Source organism: Myotis lucifugus, unplaced genomic scaffold (genome assembly GCF_000147115.1).
Source record: "Myotis lucifugus unplaced genomic scaffold, Myoluc2.0 scaffold_2, whole genome shotgun sequence".
NCBI classification, from domain to species: Eukaryota; Metazoa; Chordata; class Mammalia; order Chiroptera; family Vespertilionidae; genus Myotis; species Myotis lucifugus.
The window spans coordinates 26,048,795-26,063,949 of NW_005871050.1; the positions used below are offsets into that span (position 1 = coordinate 26,048,795).

At 39.4% G+C, this 15,155-nt stretch overlaps 1 pseudogene; it reads left to right on the forward strand.

Annotated features, from left to right (window-relative positions):
* The first annotated feature begins 12,757 nt into the window (after positions 1 to 12,757).
* On the forward strand, positions 12,758 to 14,331 carry LOC102416813 (annotated as a pseudogene).
* The last annotated feature ends 824 nt before the right edge of the window (positions 14,332 to 15,155 follow it).

Here is a 15,155-nt window from a genome sequence, read left to right on the forward strand (position 1 = left end):
TATCTGTGGTCTTAAAATTTCATGAAGATAAAGAGATTAGGGGATAAAATGTTTTAAAAGGCTCCTTAGTGGCACAATCATGCCAAAAAAATGGTTGAGAAACACTAGTATAGGTGAAGGGTAAAGAATATCCAATATCAGGGCCAAATCTGGTCTTTGGCCAGCTTATTTTCAGCCTGGTTATTTGACCTCTTATTTCTTTAGTTGTTGCTGTAGTAGGTGAGGAAATAATGTTTTCCTAGGCAGACTGCCCTATCTGAGTCATTTAGAGGGAAGAAGTAGGTTGAAGGACAAAGAGCTGTTGAAAATTTGTGAGGGGTGACTAATTGGCTAATAATTTAATTGGAATTTCAAAGGCCAAAGCCTAAACCCTAAATTAATTTCAAAAAGCAGTTTGTCTTGCTAACACTAACCTTAGAATTTTAAAAATTTATAGTGTCTCTTTCCACCTCAAATCAGATGAGTGTACTCTACATCAGAGAAGGGCCCTGAATGATCTTTGCTATGAGTCAGTGATACCAGATGACAAAAGGGCTCCCCACCACTTGATTCAGGCATTGATCTCCTCACCCAATGCTCTTTACTCCTGATGCTTACCTGAATCCTGGCTTTTGAGCAGGCCTCTATAGTGGAGTTGGCTCATTCCCTCACAAGTTACCAACTTCTAAGCCAGGAAATGGGGTGGGTGTTCTTACTCACCAGTGCTACTTCCAGACCACTCTTCCTACACCTTCATGTAAAAAATTCTTCTCCTTTGAAGCTCTTTCTAACCAGCAATACCACATTTTCCCCTTGTGCATTATGGCCATCTTCTAAAGTCCCCATTATTCAGTGTATACATAGGCACCTGCCTCTCTGTCTTCCTCTCTATCCCAACTCCTACCATTTTTCTGGATCTCACTCAGAACTTCAAAAATTAAGTTTACATTCTCTCCACAGCAGACAAAGTGATATTTTTATAAATATAAATTGAATCATGTCTTCCATCTCTATAAAATCCTCTAATGGCTTTCCATTGCTCTTAGGATGAAGCTCTCATAGTCATGTGCTGCTTAACCATGGGATAACTTCTGAGAAACCCATTGTTAGGTGATATCATCATTGTGTGAAGAGTTTAATTACAAAGCCTAGATGGTCTAGCCTACTACTCACCTAGGCTGTATGACATAGCCTATCACTCCTAGGCTAGAAGCTTGTACAGCCTGTTACTATACAAAATAACACAAGATTAAGTCAAGCATGTGAGAGCTCTCTCTGATGTGATGTGGCTCAGTTGTTTGGAGCATCATTCCATTCACCAAAAGGTCTTCAATTCGATTCCTGGTCAGGGGTCATACCCATGTTGCAGGTGTGGGCTTGTGCGGGAGTCAACCTATCTCTCTCTCTCTCTCTCTCTCTCTCTCTCTCTCTCTCTCTTTAATATAAAAACATATTAAATCAAATACAGGAGAAAATGATGTAATTAAGAGGTGCTGTAAACATACCTCTTATAGAGTAGAAAGCATACACTCTAAAATAATAATAAAAAAGTATCGTATAGCAAATAGATAAACCAGGATAAACTAGTAACATTGTCATTTATTATTATCAAGTTATGTACTGTGCATAATTATATGTGCTATACTTTCATATGACTGGCAGTGCAGTAAGTCTGTTTACACCAACATCACCATAAACCTGTGAATAATGTGTTGCTCTATGATGTTATGGTGGCTACGACATCACTTGGCAGTAGGAAATTTTCAGCTCTGTTATAATCTTATGGGACCACCATTATAAATATTGTATTTCTCCCTATGAATGGGTTGCAAGGTCCTGCATGATCTGGCTCCCATCTAATTCTACACTCTTTTCTAGGATTCTTGGATTCTCTCACTCTGCTCTAGCCATACATATTCACCACGCTCATTTCCTAAGGTCCCTTACATTTTATCTTTTCTCGCCCTGGCAAGTTTTTCTCCCAAATTTTTGCATTTCTCCCAAATTTCTCATCCTCCCAGTTCACAGTTAAAATGTCACTTCAGGGTGGTATTTCTCTGCCACCCATATAAAATAACTGCCTACCACCACTCCACCCCACCCAGTTACTCTTTTACATTATCCTACTCTATTATTTTCATAGCCCCTATCATGTTCTTAAATGATCTTGTCTGTTTGTTTTTGTCTGTCTCCCTCAGTAAATATACCTGTTGGATTAGTGAATTCTTGGTGACCTCAACACTCATGTGACTTCCTGATCCTCAATGACCCTGCCTTTCATCCCACTTCAGCCATCCACTGCCCTGGCCACACCCTTGTCCTTGTCACCATTTCGAACTGCTCCACCTCTAAAATCATAAATAAAACAACTTATTCATTACTCCCAATATACTAGGTCTTCAATGTCATTGGGTCTCATGTTATAGGTTGGTTTCCCCAGGAAGCAAACTCTAAAAGGAAGTGTAGTGTGCAGGATGTTTATTAAGAAGTGCTCTTAGGATTAATACCTATTACAAGGAGGGAGGAAGCAAGAATTGGCAGAGTAGGATGCAATGACCTCCAGCAACAGCCTTGGTTAATCCCATATGGAAGCTATGAAACTACAATGGTCCTTAAGTGTTGTTCTCAGTGGGCCATGATGACCAGGGCTTTATATCCATGTCTCAATTAGTCATTTGATATGGGTGAAAGGGGAAAGGGTGTGACTTTAGATAAGGAAGCTAGCTCTCTGCAGCTGTGATGCAGCTGAAGGCCCTGGCAGCACAGTCTGAAGGCAGCTTGTAAAGGCATTCCCAACTACTGAGGCAAAAAGTCCTTCACTGAAAGGTGATCAGTGTGCATCATACTTCAATCTGTCAGCCTCCTTTCTGTCCTCATTTTCTTCCCTATTCAACTTATGTGCCATTGTTCATCACTCCAACTATACTCAAGTAAGTGCCTTCAAATTCTTATTGCATTGTCTTTCTGTGCTACCTGCTCAGCCAAAACCTCCAACCTTAAGTGAATTCAAGTAATTTTCATACCTATTCCTCTACCTTGGCTGCTGAACATAGACAAAATCACATTATCGTGCACGTTGGTGTTTCCATAAATCTGTAGTCTCCAAACTCAACTGGATCCTCAATGTCATCTATAAATCCTAATATGTTTTGCTTGTGAAAATTCTCCCACTCAGAACTCCAGCTATTTCAACCTTCTCCATGTCCCTCAAAGCACTGAATCCCTACTTCTCCCACATTCCTCTGAACATATGACCTAACCTCTTCTTCAAGGAGAAAATCACCATCAGAAGGGTTTTTACAAATTCTTTTCAACAAATCTCTAGGTAGACAAGATCTATTGATTCTATCTCTCAAATAACTTTCAAATCCTTTCACTTATTACCTTCTCTACAGCCATGTCCCTATTTCAAGTCACTACTCTCTTACATTTGAATGGCTGCAGCTCTCTTCTAACTAATCTGTTTGACTACATATTTTTCTTCTTTGCTATTGAAGTAAAACATCATGCTTACTTTTTTCTCTCTGTCTTCATACATAAGTTTCTCTGTGCCCAGAATACTTTTCCTTTTACATCTATCCCTACATCCTGGCTAATTCTTGTTTCTGTTGAGGTCCCAGCTTAACTGACCCCTTAGTAAGAACTTATTTGACCCTTTAAACTGGATTAAAATCTTCTGATATATGTTTTCATAGAACCCTGTTATTCCTTTTCATAGCACTTATATACCTTGTATTATTTCTCTATTGCTGTGGAACAAATTAGAAACATATAAGCTTAAAAAAACAAGTATTTATTATTTCACAGTTTCTGTTGGTCAAGAGTGTTAGGTGATTCTGACTTAGGATCTCACATGAGATTGTCGACAAGATGTTTACTGGGATTGTAGCTGCCTGAAAGCTTACCTGGGGTTGGAAGATCTACTTAGAAGAGGGCTCACTCCTGCTTTGGCAGGAGGCCTCAGTTCCTTACTATACAGACTTTTCTGTAGGGCTTCTTGAGTGTCATCATTATATAGCAGTGATTTTCCCCAAAGCAAGTGATCCAAGAAAAGGAGAAAGAAGGAAACTGCAATATCTATGACCAAGTCTTGGAAGCCACACATCATTACTTCTGCCACATTCTATTTGTTATAAGTGAGACACTAAGTCCAACCCACACTCAAGGGGAGGGCAATTAAGTTCTGCCTTTTAAAAGGAAGAGTATATAAAAGAATTGTAGACATATTGCAAAACTTACAAATACCTCTTTATAATTGTATTTGCTTATTTGTTTTCACCAGACTGCAACCTCCATAAGTATAAGTACCATGTCTATCTACTTCACTCCTGTGTTTCCAACGTCTAGCACAGAGCTCAGAGCATAATGGAAGTTCAATAATTATTTGCTGAGTGAAGGAAAGAATTAATTAATTAGTTGATGGCTCTTATTAGAATGGGAGAGGAGACACTAGACAACAATATTTTATGAATTAATAACCTCTTAGATAAAATTAGTGTATTGGGTTAGCTTTGGAAAGAATGGTGTTCACATGGGGTGGAGTTATATGACAAGAGTAAAAAGTCTTGAAGGAAGAAAATGGAGGCCAAATAGGCAGACGTGTTGCGCACCTCCTCCTGGGACCAGACTGGAAAAGCAACTAAATAGGAGAACATGCACCCAGAATTAACAAATTAGATACAGCTGAGGAGACAATTTTCAATAAGGAAGGGCAGAGGACACCAGAAGAATGATGGGAGCAGGGATCTGGACTGGAAAGGGACGCCCGGCCTCCGGGCTGAGAGCGTGAGTTGGAGGCTGCATTGTACCAAAGCCCTGTCCCTTGGTGACAGGCATAGTACCCAACTGTGAAAAGGAAAACCCACAGGGCTTCTGGACCTGGGACCACAGCTGCGGGGGGCTGTGCCCTGAAAGGTGGCCTGAAAAGCGCCCAAGTGGCCTGGTGCCAGGACGAGAGAAATCCCCAGTTTTGTGGTTGTTTTGCTTTTGTTTTGTCTTTGCTTTTATACGCTAAACCCAGAATATAGGGCTTTTCAGCTGCAAAGACTCACCTGAAGCTCTGGTTCAGTGAGAGGCACAGATTTGTGGAGCCTGAGGAGAGGCTGGGGAGGGAGGGCAGTGAGATGTGGCCAAGACTCTTCCTAACCCTCCAAACCCAAGCGGCCATTTCTCCCCAGAAGAGCTAGTCCCTCCAAGTGGCCTCAAGACAGCGAATACAGCCTGCCACATCCAGCCTGCATTTTGAGCTATACAAAGGAAACAAAGGCTCTGAATAGCCGCAAAGAGCCCTCAGTGTCTGGGTTGGAAGAGAGGCCAGTCACCTGTACTATCCAGGAATCAGACTGATAAAAGCTCCAAGTTGCCAGCCAACCCCACTGGTCTCCATACAATGATCTCTGACCAACCAGGGCCAGAGTAATATTTTGGGCCACACATGGAGGAGTGGCCCTGAGTCAGGGAAAATACATCCATCTGATCCCTGGATAGTGAAACAGCACCAATGCCAACTAAAGCCCTGACAGAAACAGATGCTTGTGATTATGATTGGCAACTGGCATACAGGCAAAACAGGCAGATTGGACCTGCCTGCTTGCAGCCAAGGCCTGTGGAGACAGACACAAGCAGGGGAGCAGTGGATCACCAAAGACAGTGCCTTACAGCGGTCAGCACCTAAATACCTAAAAGGGAGCCTAGAAGTGGCAGACAGAACAGAAGAGTGGGGTCCTAAACCAGCCCACATGGGGCATTAAAATGCGGTTGAAGTGAATAACTTCACTTTTTTATTATTTTTTTTAGTTTATTTAGTATTTATTTTATTTTTATTCTATTCTAGTTTTTCTTTTCCCCCACCTTTTTATTTATTGCTTTTCCCCTTTTCATCCTGTTTTTTCTCCTTTCCCTGCTTTAGCTCTTCTCTTTCTTTTTACCCCTTGTTAAACAGTGATCTTCTTTATCTGCTTTATTGATGTGTTATAGTCTCTGTTGGCTTATTCATATATCTAATTTTCTCTTCCCTGCTCCTACTCCATTTCCCCTTCTCTTTTCTCTTTCTTTGCTACTCAATTTTTTTTCTTTCTTTTTTTTTCATCTCCTCTCTTGTTCTTTTCTGCTCCTAATTTTTAAATTAGTTTCACTTCCTCAATTCAGGCCTATCTGCTGCTCTCTCCTCTATTCTCCTTTTCAATCAATCAATCAATCAATCAATCAATAAATTTATATGTATATATTTTTTTATTTTTTCCTCTTATCCACTCATTCTCTTTCTCCCTCCTCTATACTAAACCATGGTCCTTCCCCTATTCATCCAATTCCTTAATCTTATTTTCTGTATTTTAGTTCTACCTCCACAGATTTTGCCCCCACACATTCTTCTGGGTGGTTTTTGGTTTATTTGTTTGTTTGTTTTTTATGTAATCTACCCATATTCTTTCTTTATTTTTTCTTTCTACTTTTCTTTTTTCCTTTTCTCCCTATCATTTCTGCTCTCCTTTCTCTCTCCTAATTCTCTTTTCTCTGGTGTGGTCACTTCTTTTGGGCCTATAGGTGTCTTGAGTACATTTGTGTTCTGTTCCTTTTGTGTTGCGTCTCCTGTTGTATTTTGTGCTGATCATGCCACAGTGGTTGGCATGATGGAGTAGAGACCAAGCCACATAACCAGACATACTGAGAGGAGACTCCATCCACGGATGGGAAAATAACATTCAAGACCCAATTACATCAAGAGAATCCAAAAATCTCAAATAAGGGGAATCCCTAGAATAATCCAGCCCAGAAGACCTAAGAGACTAAACCACTGGGTCCCACAAAACATCTACTACATAAGACAAATCCAAAAAATCTGGGTGGCTTAACAGTTTGATCTAATACATAGAAACAATTATAAAGCAACAACAAAAATGGGGAAACAAAGAAACAGCCCCAATATGAAAAAAAAACAGGAATCACTAGAAAAGGAAATAAATGAAATGTAGACAAGCAATTTGTCAGAGGAATAATTCAGAGTAATGGTTATAAGGATGCTGAAAAGGCTGGATGAAAAACTCACCATGTGTAAGAATAAAGAGGAAATGAATAATGACATAGATGCAATTAAGAACACAATGGAAGGTTTCAACAATAGACTAGAAGAAGCTGAGGACCAAATCAGCAAGTTAGAAGACAAGGTAGGAAAAAACACCCAAGCAGAGCCGCAACTGGAAAAAAAACTTAAAATGCATGAAGAGAGTCTAAGGGAGCTTTGGGACAACATGAAATATAGCAACATCCACATAATAGGGGTGGCAGAAGGAGGGGAAGCTGAGCAAGGAATAGAAAACCTGTTTGAAGAAATAATGACAGAAAACTTCCCTGACTTGTGGAAGAAAACAGCCATACAAGTCCAAGAAGCACACAGAGTCCTAAACAAGATAAACCCAAAAAGAACAACACCAAGACACATCTAAATCAAATTGGCAAACATCAACAACAAAGTAAGACTCTTAAAGGCTGCCAGAGAGAGACAGAAATTTATGTACAAGGGATCTCCCATTAGACTATCTACTGATTTCTCAACAGAAACACACCAGGCCAGAAGGGAATGGAATGAAGTATACAAAGTGATGCAAAGCAAGGGACTGAATCCAAGGATACTCTATCCAGCAAGGCTATCATTAAAAATTGAAGGGGAAATCAGGAGCTTCAGAGACCAAAAAAAGCTGAGGGAGTTTATTACCACCAAGACAACATGCAAGAAATGCTAAAAGGACTGGTGTAAAAAGAAGAAATAGAAAGGGAAGAAGGAACACAGGCATAAAGAATAAAAATAGCAACAAACAAGTACCTATCAATAATAACCTTAAATGTAAATGGATTAAATTCTCCAATCAAAAGACATAGGGTAGCTCAATGGATAAGAAAACATGACCCATATATTTTCTGTCTACAAGAGACCCACCTCAGAACAAAGGACTCACACAGACAGAAAGTGAAGGGCTGAAAATTTTTTTCAGGCAAATGAAAAAGTAGCAATTCTTATATCTGACAAAATAGACCTCAAAGTGAAGGCCATAGCAAAGTTTAAGGAAGGCAACTTCATAATACTAAAAGGATTGATTCATCAAGAGGATATAACTCTGGTAAACATATATGCACACAATGCAAGAACACCCAAATACATAAAATACTTCTGGAAAATATCACGGGAGATACTGACAGCAATACAATCATAGTAGGGTACTTTAATAACCCATGGACACCAATGGATAAATCCTCTAGACAAAAAATCAGCAAAGAAACAGCAATCCTAAATTACTTACTAGATAAGATGGAATTAATTGACATCTTCAGAACATTCCACCCCAAAGCAAAGGAATACACATTCTTCTCAAGTGCACCTGGGACATTTTCAAAGATAGACCACATATTAGAACACAGGCTAGGTCTCTACAAATTCAAGAATATTGAAATCATATCAAGCATCTTCTCATATCACAATGGCATAAAATTAGATATAAACTACAATAAAAACAATCAAACACATGGAGGCTAAAGAGCATGCTATTAAACAATGAATGGGTTACCATAGAGATCAAAGAAGAAATAAAAAACATTCTGGAAACAAATGAAAACACAACTATCCAAAATCTATAGGACACAATGAAAGCAGTCCTGAGAGAGAAGTTCATAGCACTTCAGGCATACCTCAAAAAACAAACAAAAACAAAAAACTGGTAATAAGTCACATAACCAAACAACTGAAAGAACTAGAAAGAAAGCAATGAGAAAAGCCCAGAGTAAGTAGAAGGAAGGAAATAATAAATATCAGAGTGGAAATAAATGACATAGAGACCAAAAAATGCAAAAGATCAATAGAACCAAGAGCTTGTTCTTTGAAAGGATAAACAAGATTGATGAACCTCTAGCCAGGCTCACCAAGAAGCAAAGAAAGGACCGAATTAAACAAAATCAGAAATGAAAGAGGTGAAGTAACAACTGACCCCATAGAAATACAAAGGATTATAAAAAATATACTACAAATAACTCTACTCCAACAAACTGGACAACCTAGACAAATTGTATATATTCCTAGAAATATACAATCTTCTAAAAATCAATCAGGAAGAATCAGAAAACCTGAATAGGCTAATAACTACTAGTAAAATTGAAGCAGTAATGAAAAAAAACCCACAAAACTTCCAGCAAATAAAAGCCCTGGTCTGGACAGCTTCACAGGGGAATTTTACCAAACATTCAAAAAGAACTAAAACCTACCCTCCTCAGACTATTCCAAAAAATTCAAGAGGAAGAAACACTTCCAAGCTCTCCTATGAAGCTAGCATTATCCTAATCCAAAAGCCAGATAGAGATACTATAAAGAACAAGAATTACAGGCCAATATCCCTGATGAACATAGATGCGAAAATCCTCAACAAAATATTAGCAAATTGCATCCAGCAATAAATTAAAAAGATCATACACCATGACCAAGTGGGATTTATTTTGAGGATGCAAGGTGGTACAATATTTGCAAATGAATAAATGTGATGCATCACATACACAAATTGAAAGACAAAACCCACATGATCTTATCAATTGATGCAGAAAACCCATTTGACAAAAACCAACACCCCTTTTCTTTATTTTCATCATCTAGCAAATGAGGGCATTGGATTTCTTAGCTGTGACTCTTGGCACTATGATTTGCTCACATAGTGACTAGATAAGTGCTTTGACTCTGCATCACATCATCCTAAAATCTCAAGTGGAGAAAAGTGCATAGATGGTAAAAGTGGTATGCATTTTGTGAGGCAATTGTAAAATGCATTCCTGAGCCTTGGGATGGCAGAAGTTATTTATTCCTGGATGAAATATTGAAGAGGTATTTGTTTTGTATTGGTACCTGATACCTCATTGAACTGGATTCACTACATTTCTATTTCTTGATGAATCCTTTCATTTCAAATACTGAGAGTTTAGGTCTGGGTGGTTTGTACATAGAAAACCCTAAAGACTCCATAAAAAAACTACTAGATTTAAAAAATGAATTTGGCAACATAGCAGGATACAAAATTAACACCCAGAAGTCTATAGCATTTTTATACACCAATAATGAACTCACAGAAAGAGAAACTAAAAAAAATCCCGTTTACCATTGCAACAAAAAATTACAATACCTAGGAATAAACTTGAATAATGAGGTAATAACCTGTATTCAGAAAATTATAGGATGTTGAAAAAAGACATAGAGGAAGATACACAAAAATGGAAGAATATACCGTGTTCATGGATTGGTAGAATAAATATCATTAAAATGTCCATACTACCCAAAGAAATCTATAGATTCAATGGAATCCCCATTAAAATACCAACAACACATTTCACAGACCTAGAACAAACTCTCCAAAAATTCATATGAAAAAAAAACAAAAATGAATAGCCGCATCAATCCTGAGAAAGAAGAACAAATTTGGAGGCATCATAATACCAGATATCAAGCTATATTGCAAACCACTGTTCTCAAAATGGCCTGGTACTGGCACAAGAACAAACATATAAACCAATGGAACAAAACAGAAACCCAGATATTGACCCAAGCCATTATGCTCAATTAATATTTGACAAAGGAGGCAAGAGCATACAATGGAGTCAAGATAGTATCTTCAATAAATGGTGTTGGGAAAATTGGACAGATACATGCAAAAAATGAAACTAGACCACCAACTTACACCATACACAAAATAAACTCAAAATGAATAAAGGACTTAAATGTAAGACGGGAAACCATAAAAATCTTAGAAGAAGCCATAGGCAGCAAAATAGCAGACATTTGTTATAGCAATATCTTTACCAATACAGCCCCTAGGGCAGTGATGGCGAACCTATGACACGCATGTCAGAGGTGACACGCGAACTCATTTTTTTGGTTGATTTTTCTTTGTTAAATGGCATTTAAATATATAAAATAAATATCAAAAATATACATCTTTGTTTTACTATGGTTGCAAATATAAAAAAATTTCAATATGAGACACGGCACCAGAGTTAAGTTAGGGTTTTTCAAAATGCTGACAAGCCAAGCTCAAAAGGTTTGCCATCACTGCCCTAGGGCAATGGAAATTAAGGAGAAAATAAACAAATGGGACTACATCAAAATAAAAAGCTTCTGCACAGTGAAAGAAACCACCAACAAAACAAGAAATCCCACTGCATGAGAGAACATATTTGCTAATGTTATTTTTTTACTAGAGGCCCAGTGCATAAAATTCATGCACGGGGCAGGGGGTCCCCTCAGCCCAGCCTGCACCCTCTCCAATCTGGGAACCCTTGGGGGGATCAGGCCTAAACCGGCAGTCGGACATCCCTCTCACAATCCCGGACCGCTGGCTCCTAACTGCTCACCTAACTGCCTTCCTGATTGCCCCTAACTGCCTCTGCCTGCTGAACTGGACACCCCCAACTGCCCCCCCTGCCAGCCTGGTCATCCCTCACTGCCCCCCTCTGCTGGCCTAGTTGCCCCAGGAAGCCTGCTGTTCAGTTGTTTGGTCATCCCTCACTGACCCCCTTGCCAGCCTGGTTGCCCCATGCAGCCTGCTGTTCAGTTGTTTGGTTGTCCCTCACTAACCCCCCCCCCCCCCGCTGGCCTTGTCGCCCTATGCAGCCTGTGTTCGGTCATCCATCCAGTTGTTTCAGTCCTGACGGCCCCTGGCTTTTTAGATATTAGGATAAGGGTTTAATCTCCAAAATTTACAGGGAACTCATACGACTTAACAAAAGGAAGAGAAACAATCCAATAAAAAAATGGGCAAAGGACCTAAATAGACACTTTTTGAAGTGGGCATACAGAAAGAAGGCCAAGAGACACATGAAAACATGTTCAAAGTCACTAATCACCCGAAAGATGCAAATCAAAATGACAATGAGGTACCATCTCACACCTGTCAGAATGGCTATCATCAACAGCTCAACGAACGACAAGTGCTGGTAAGGATGTGGAGAAAAGGGAACCCTTTTGCACTGCTGGTGGGATTGCAGACTGGTGCAGCCACTGTGGAGAACAGTATGGAGCTTCCTCAAAAAATTAAAAATGGAACTCCTATTTGACCCAGTAATCCCACTTTTGGGAATATATCCCAAGAAAGCAGAAACACCAATCAGAAAGGATATATGCACCCCAATGTTCATAGCAGCACAATTTACAATAGTTAAGATTTGGAACCAGCCTAAGTGCCCATCAGCAGATGAGTGGATTAGAAAACTGTGATACATCTACATAATGGAATACTACGCTGCTGTAAAAAAGAAAAAAGTCTTTCCATTCACAACAGCATGGATGGACCTGGAGAGCATTATGCTAAGTGAAATAAGCCAGTTGGATAAATATCACATGAACTCACTCATTTGTGGAATATAATGAACGACATAAACTGATGAACAAAAATAGAGCCAGAGACATAGAAGCATCAAACAGATCATTCAACCTCAGAGGGAAGGCGGGGGAGGGGTGGGTAAGAGATCAACCAACAGATTTGTATGCTTGCATATAGCATGACCAATTGACACAGACAATAGGGGTCAGGGTAGGTGCTGGGGGGCCCATAGTGGGTGGGGTGGGGTCAATGGGGAAAAAGGAGACGTATGTAATACTTTCAACAATAAAGAATTTAAAACATTTTTAAAAAAGAGTAAGAAGTCTTGGGGCAATGTCGCGTGCTGCGCAGTTCGCGCTAGAGCGGGACATCAGGGCACCGGGTGTGCAGGTCGGTGGGAACGGAAGCCGCTGCGGGGCAGAGGGGAAACCAGGATGGCGACTTTGAGCAGGAAGACCTGGACTCCAACGCCCCTGGCCTCCAAGAGACCTCTTCCGAAAGATCCCCCCTCGGAGGTCCAGAGCAAGAAAGAGTTTGGGGCTGCCTCTGTCGTTGTCCCGATATGTTGTGTAAGGCTCTATCGTCCGCATTGCAATGGAGAACTTCTTAACATATGACATCTGTGAAGTATGCCATGGACCCCACTTGAGTATGATTATTGGAGCTAATGGAATGGGGAAGTCCAGCATTGTGTGTGCCATTTGCCTTGGATTAGCAGGCAAACCTGCTTTCATGGGACGGGCAGATCAGGTTGGCTTTTTTTGTGAAGAGAGGATGTTCCAAAGGCATGAATGAAATTGAATTGTTCAGGATTTCTGGAAATCTTGTAATTACTCGTGAGATTGATGTGGCAAAAAAAAATCAGTCCTTTTGGTTCATCAACAAAAAATCGACAACCCAGAAAGCAGTAGAAGAGCAAGTTACAGCCTTAAACATTCAAGTGGGCAATCTTTGCCAGTTTCTACCTCAGGATAAAGTTGGAGAATTTGCAAAACTCAGTAAAACTGAACTACTTGAAGCTACTGAGAAATCAGTTGGTCCTCCAGAAATGCATAGATATCACTGTGAACTCAAACACTTCAGGGAGAAAGAAAAACAACTAGAGACCTCATGCAAAGAGAAAACGGAATATCTAGAGAAAATGGTTCAGAGGAATGAAAGATATAAATAAGATGTGGAGAGGTTCCATGAATGTAAATGACATTTAGATTTGATTGAGATGCTTGAAGCTAAAACGCCATGGGTGGAATATGAAAATGTTCGTCAGGAATATGAAGAAGTAAAACTAGCTCGTGACAGAGTAAAGGACGAAGTAAGAAAACTTAAAGATGGGCAGATTCCTATAACACATCCTATTGAAGAGATAGGAATGCAGTGTCACAATTTGGAGGCTCAAATCAAAGTGAAGGCAACAGATATTAAGGAGACATCTCAAAAATGCAAACAAAAGCAAGATTTCCTTTCCTTATAGAAAGGAAAGATAAACATATTGAGGAACTTCAGCAGGCTTTAACAGTAAAACAAAATGCAGAGCTTGACTGTCAGAGGAGCATAAGTAATACCCGAAAAATGATAGAAGATTTGCAAAATGAACTGAGGACCACAGAAAACTGTGAATCTTCAACCCTAGATCGATGACATTACAAATGATCTGAGACAAGTTCAAGATGAAAAGGAATCATGTGAAAGCGAGATAATTGACAAGCTTAAAGAGAGGGAAACTCTAGAGAAGGAGAAAAAGAGTGTGAATGATCAAATTGTCCAATTTTACAATCTTATGAATCAAAAGGAAGATCAGCTGAGACAAAGATATTGTGATACATATGATGCTGTCTTATGGATGAAAAATAACAGAGACAAATTTAAGCAAAGAGTCTATGAGCCCATAATGCTCATGATCATCTTGGGGTGCTACATACACTTCCTATGTCTACCTGTGTGTGTTACTACTGTGACTAAGATGTGGCTTTGGAGAACTTTACCAAATATTTTTTTACCAATCTTATGAGAAGGAGCATGCTAAGAAACTGATAAGCTGCAGAGTCAACAGGGTGGCCAAATCTTCCTTCTGGATATCAGGAAATCAGACCATGAATGCAGTGAGAGTATGCATTACACTTGAAAAAAAGTGCAAATCAGTCACTACTGGAAGTGAACAAACTGGCCAGTGAATACTCTCCCCTCCTCCCCACTTCTGTGATTTCCTTTAGAAGTATCTAAATTAGCAAGTGAAATCCATCAAAGATTTGAATGACCATGTAACCAACTTACACAAGAAAAGGGCTCCAGAATCTGACATAACAGAGTATCTCTGACAAGTACACCCTGGGAGAGAATGATAATGAGAGCTAAGTTCTAGGTGGCTTATTCATAGTTATAAAAATTGTTTCTACTTCCTATAGTCATATTTAGGTTACTTTTGCTTACTCTTTCTATAAGTTGAAGCAAATACCGCAGACATTTTCTTTCAATTGTGCTATTCCTTCCAATAAAGTAATTTGGTGCCCCCCCAAAAAAAATTGTGAAGAAATAGACACTAAATGTTTATAGTGTTTACTAGTAGCCCGGTGCACAAAAATTTGTGCACTTGGGGGGGGGGTCCCTCAGTTATTAAACATTTATCGGCACAACACTGACCACATTGGTGGTGGTGGTGGTCTTGTCAGAATGTGTTATATTATGCAGATGAAAATCTATTTAAACAGATTTGATGTAGATATTTCAAAGATGGAAGAATTGTCCCTGTCAACTATTTTAGTTGATTCATATCTTCACTAATTGTCATCATTGCAAAGTTTTCAGTCCCCATATGGATTGCTGGATATAATAGGT